Here is a 6,289-nt window from a genome sequence, read left to right as displayed (position 1 = left end):
GGGTAATCTAGGATAAATTCCCCATCATAAGCTTCTTAACTTTTTCATATCAGCAAAGTCCCTTTTGCCATGCAAAATTAATATTTATAGGTTCTATAGATTAGGATGTAGATAAATTTCAGGGCCATTATTCAGTCTACCACAGAAACTAATCACATTACTCCATTTAACTACAAAAGTTTGGGTGAAATATGTAGCCCCTCACTGGGTTGTCACTTGCCTAAAATAACCCTTCACTAAAAAATAAATAAATAAATAAATAAATAAATAAATAACCCTTCACTGTGGAAGTGAAAACAGCAGAGCTAGCTGACTCAGTCACAGTCTTGCATAGGGTTATCACAAAAATTAATTGAGCTAATATATGAAAAATGCCTTGTGTAATAATATATGTAAATATTCAACCCTTGCATATAGTAAACCCTTGATAAAGTGTATCATCTATTATGCTGTTCACTCCTGTTGTTCATTTGTACTACTCCTCTTTCACTACCACTTACCCACTCTCTCCCTTACTGATTTGTTCTTGACTCTTTGGAGTCAAGATTAATCTTGGGAAATATTTTCAAAAACTCATGTTTCACCCAAATTGGGTAGTCCTGCATTAGAATGGTATAGTACTTTCTCAGACTACTTAAATAACCCTGCTTGTTGAGGAATTTGGAACTATTTTCTAAAGACCAGATTCCAAACATTGTAAGAGTACCACAAAAAGCCAAGTTAAATTGGCTCCCCTAAATAAGGGGTTACTTACTCAATTCTTAAACTTAGGATATTTTTTTCACACCAAAGACCTTTGCCCCAAAGGCCAGAAAAGCCTTTGTGTCCTCTCTTTGGAGGCCTTGGTCTTCATGATCCAAGTCCTAATCATCAACTCCAAAGTTACTTTCACTCTATTGTCCCAGAATGCCATGCATTCTTCACACAAATACCCTCTTGGTGGTTGTTCTTTTAAAAAAAAAATATGGAGCACTTCTTGAATTTGCCTGTCAGTCTTGCACAGAGGCCATGCTAATCTTCTCTGTATCACTAGTGGCTGTTCTAATAACTCAGTTTCTCTATGGCATATGTACACATTAGTATTGACTGTGACCTATAATGCAAGCATCCTCAGGTCAGGTCTATTATTCTGGAAAATCCTTCATTTTTGTCTAAGTACCCTGTCCTTTCATCCATAAATCTCAGGCATGGTTTCCACTAAGGTACATCAGAGACTCCCTTAAGCTTGGTTCTCCAGAACAGACTATTTCCCCATATTCCAGGAGATACCAGACTGAGTATATAAATTATTTTTTCTGTAATGTCCTCTCTGGGTAACAGAGCTTAGCAGATACACCAGCCTTTGAAAAGGAACCCACACCCTGCTCTTACCTTTCTTTTTCTACCTGTTTTGACTGAGCTCCAGGTAGAAAGGATAAAAGAAACTCCATAAAAATTATAGGGACTTTGTCTCAATTCTCATCATGGAAATCTGAGAGCTGGGTGGATAAGCCAAACATCATGATTCTGTTGCAGGAGAACAATAATGGCTGAGAAATGTTATGATGCACATGCGTGAGGACAACCTCATAAAAACCCTGGTAGCCTTGTATGGTGTGAAGAGAATGGCTTTCATGTCTCTGGGGGAGGGGGTACACCTAAAAGGTTGAAGGAGGACCAAGAGGTCAAAAGAGAATTTGAAATTGGCAACAAGACAATGCGTAAAGGAATCCCTGTAAACCAAAGGTCATGGCAGGACAGGAAACAACTCAACAGATGTCTATAGGGATAAACAGGAGCCAGTGTGTAAGGAGAACATCAGCAGAAGCTAATATGGACAGACACTAACCACTTCATACAAGAAGTCTCTCCCCTGTTATTCAAGGAAATACATGACTAAGCCCCCCTTCTTCTATGTTAGTTAAGTAATTGTGGGCGTTGGGAAAGAGAGAAAAGGTGGTAGAAAGCCGTGGGTTTAGAAATGTGTTCACCGAGAGAGAGAGAGAGAGAGAGAGAGAGAGAGAGAGGAAAAGTTTATACATGACTGAACTTGCCCTATTGTGACCAGATACATTTCTGTGCTATATAAAAACAGAGTGGTCAAGTGCAAAGTTCAGTAACCTTATCAGAAAATAAAGCAACATTTTTAACTTCTATAAGCTACTTCAGGGAATATCCTCTATCAGGGTTCTCAAGAGAAAGAGAACCCCTATTTATATAAATACTACAAATATAATAATATGAGATTTATTTATTTATTTATTTTAGGGTATTGGCTCACATGATTTTAGAAATTGACAAGTCTGAAATCTATAAGGAAGGCTGGCAGAATGGAAAGCCAAAGAAGAGTTGATATTGTAGTCTCATGTTCAGAGTCAGTTTGAGGGCAGTTTATTCTTCCTGTCCCCACAATTCTGATATCTGTAGAATTGCAGTTCATAATCACCAAAGGGCAAACACTTCTGCCACAAAACTCAGCAAAAATCATATTGAACTGTAAGTTATAGATTCTTCCTAGACATGCAGGATTCTTTTGTTCAGGGGATAGCCAGAATCACCATCTATTGTCACTGTCCTATAGACACAGGATGGATCCCTGCCCCAAATTGGGTTCAGAAGTCAAGTGGTGATGCCACACAGACACACCAAGAGTGTTCATACTTATATAATGAGGCTTTTTCAAGAAAGCAGGACAAGCTTCCTGAGCTAGTCCAAAAATGGCTTGAGAAATCAGGGAAAGGAAACTGGCTTGGAGTTTTTATGGTGATTAGGGGACGAGAATTCCTTTGTGCAGGTAGAGGCTTGCATGGTTTGAACCTCCCATTGGCACCAAAGAAAGGAGTACCTTGACTTTCTTATAAGCTTTCCCAGATGTGGAGTACAAGGGGAAAAAATGGAGGTGATATTTAGAAGATGTCAGCAGTCAAACATCAAAAAATGGTGTCAGATTCTATTATGCCATTTGCATGGGGTAATTAACCTTGGTCATCAGGAGGAAGAAATGTTGTTAGATCATGGGAGCAAGTTGAATATGCTTGACTCCCAAGCAATCCACATGGGTACCTCTTGGTACTCTTCTGCCCAATTTTGGTGGGAAATGGACATGTGCAATAACTTTGGCCAGAGAAGAGCATGGCAACCAGCCCTTATCAGGGCTGACAGTTGCAGTCCACACAGACCAGGTGAGAGGAAAAGGAATCTAGAATGGATAGTGGAGAACCCTGGAGGATCTTCTTTCTAGACTTAAATGAAGAAGCAGATTTTAGCAGCATAAAGAGTGGACATTATTGACATGGTGTATCTCATGAATAAATAAATAAAAGCTTAAAAAAAAAAAGAAAGGACTTGTTCCAGAATCTAGGGTTCTTATTAGCAGAAAGTCCTCATCTTTTAGCCCCTTCAAGGACAGCCTTAGTTGCAGAGAATCATCTGACCCATATCCAATGACTAATTGAGATGGGTATGTAAAGGCCCAACCGTTACATGTATCCAAAAGATACTTTCCAATAAACATTCTGTACAATAAAATCTGTTTCAAAGTGCTTCCTGGAGAGTATAACCTGAAACATCCCAACTAGTTGTATCAATTTCTGTATTACATGGAATAAGGCTAGTGTTATGTTCTGAATGCTTGTGCCCCCTCCCAATTGATATGTTGAAGCCCTAAAGCCAGTGTGGCTATATTTGGAATGAGGAAATAATCAAGGTTAAACAAGGTCATAAGAGTGGGGCTCAAATCTGATAAGATACACATCTTTGCAAAAAGAGACACCTGGAGCTCACTCTCTCTCTCTCTCTCTCTCTCTACACACACACACACACACACACACACACACACACACACATAGGAGGAAAGGCTATATGAGGACCTAGTGTGGAGGCTGCAACCAGGAAGAGAAATCTCACTAGAAATGAAATTTTCCAGTGCCTCAATCATAGACTTCTAGACTGAGACTGTTGAGAAAATAAATTTCTCTTGTTTAAGCCAATCAGCTTGTGGCATTTTGTTATGGCAGCCTGATTAGACTAATAGCCAGGCTCATTTAGTAAATAGACTCAGCAATAAATTATATTCTTGAAGAAGATAGAAGTTTACTTCTCTTCACCTAATCATCTGGAATAAGCATCTTAGGTCAATGGGCAGTTCTCCTTCATGATGGTATTTAGATATCAAGGTCTCTTCCACCTCATTTTTCTGTCAAGGCAGAGATTTTAACCTAGAATCCATAGAACTTTCAAGGAAGTCTAAGGACCTATAAATCCTTAGGGGATTTACAAGTTTGTTTATGAAAAACTTCCTCTTTAATTTTTTCCAACTTCCAACTGTAATCTAATATTTTATTTATTTATGAATGTGGGCCACAAACCAAAGTAGTGGCAGCTATACCTGTAATCTTGTCACATGTAAAATTCATATAATTTCAAAGTATATTATTAGTGTTGCAGATATCTTGAAATACTATTTTGGAAGTAATGTACTTACTAAAACTGTCACAAAATCTTATTAGTTAATATGTTTTGAAAGCACATATCAGTAATATTAATTGGATTATTTTTATAATTATATTTTAATATTACTGATGGCCATGGCCTTTGTAATCCTAAATTATTTTGGCATTTAAAATATTATCCTAAAAAGAAGCACATATATTACACCATACTGCCATAGAGCTCTTCATCTGCTTGGATCATAAGTAAGTCCACAATCCAGATCAAAGGACAAGGAAAGAAAGGAGGTACCCAACTGATGTAATGTCTTGGTCAGGATATGTCACATGTCACTTACACTCATGTTTCATCAGTGAGGACTTAGCTTTATGGCTACACATAACTGCAAAGGTGGCTAGGAAATACAGTATATCAGAAAAGCCATGTGATTCTATCACAATAGAGAATGGTAAATAAAGTTAGTGAATTCCATGTGATCCATAACATCATCTTCCTGTACTTCATTCTTGAATAAATTTTCTCCCTTTTGTTTTAAAATTTTATCCATAGATTCTGTTTGTCTGTGTAGATAGATTTGTTTCCTCCTTTCTATCTCATCCTTTATAATCTTTCTTTTTCTTGTCTTGCTGTATTGTCTAAGATCTCCAGAAAAATGATAAATAGAAGCAGTACTATAGATAATTCTTGTCTTGATCCCAATTTAGTAGAAATTCTGCTAAAAACTTTCACTATTAATTGAGATATTTCCTATAGGCATTTTATGGGTAACCCTTATGAGGTTAAAGAAGTTATCTTCTATTCCTAGTTTGCTATAAAGAGCTGAGATTTACAAGGTAAATAGTGGTAGCTTTCATTATTGGGCCACAAGAATGAATGACTTGAATGAGGTTTAGTCTCTAATGAGATACATAAATTACTTGAGAGATGGTGTCTTGGTAATTCCTGACTTCCCTCTAGAAAAAATGAGCAACCTCTGATTAAACACATCTTGGGAGGTTTAGGAAGGGGTTGGTACGGCATTTACTATAGCCTCTGGAAGTAGGGCCTGAGTTAGGTAACATGAATCTGCAAACCAAGAAATCCACACTACAACTTTGGTTCTGATCCAGCTCACTGTCTCATGTTGACCAATAGTAATAAAAAATAATATTTACAAGAATTTTTATCAGGCACCTGGCTCTGTAATGAGCACATTACATATGTTGTAGCATGGAATGTTCACAAAATCCTGATGACATGGATATTATGTGTTTCAATTTTACAAATGAGGAAAATAAGGTGTAGGTTTAAGTATCCTGTCCAAGTTTACAAAAGAGTGTAAGTATCAGAGCCAGTTGCTGTGTTAATTCAGTGAAACTAAACTCCATGTTAGCAATAAGTTTTCTGTACCACAAGTCACTTTCCCTCTCTGAGCTTTCAATTGTTTATACACAAAATCAATTTGTAAACTATACCAAGAGTAAGCAAATCTCCATGCAAATGGGTCTAATAAGAAAACACCAGAATGTTTGTGGGCTACATACTTTTCTAAACAGAAATATTTATTTCGGCCTGGAAGCATAATATCTGTGAAAGCACTTATGCATTTGTTATTATTTCCCTGCCGCTGAATAGTTTCACCTTAGGGCAAGAATTTCAGATGCTACATCATTAACACTCACCATGCCATTAATGTGTACTGAATTCTACTGGGGCTTTGAGTAGATATTGTCTAAGATGAAATCTAGTTTGGTGAATAGGGGTAGGATGGACTACACAGGTAAGGGGAAGAATCTGGAGATAGGGAAATATCAAATTTCAGTAAGAACCAAGACAAAAATACAGACTAACCAAGAGATTTGTATTTGAGCAAGTGAGACAG

The 6,289-nt window shown here is 37.3% G+C and overlaps 1 pseudogene; it reads right to left on the bottom strand.

The window, feature by feature from the left end:
• Window positions 1-958: 958 nt before the first annotated feature.
• LOC140628905 (U6 spliceosomal RNA) lies at window positions 959-1,055 on the bottom strand (annotated as a pseudogene).
• Between the last annotated feature and the right edge of the window lie 5,234 nt (window positions 1,056-6,289).

This window comes from Canis lupus, chromosome X, assembly GCF_048164855.1.
Source record: "Canis lupus baileyi chromosome X, mCanLup2.hap1, whole genome shotgun sequence".
Classification (NCBI taxonomy): domain Eukaryota; kingdom Metazoa; phylum Chordata; class Mammalia; order Carnivora; family Canidae; genus Canis; species Canis lupus.
Note: the sequence above shows the minus strand (reverse complement) of the source record. Positions and strands in the feature narration are given on the sequence as shown.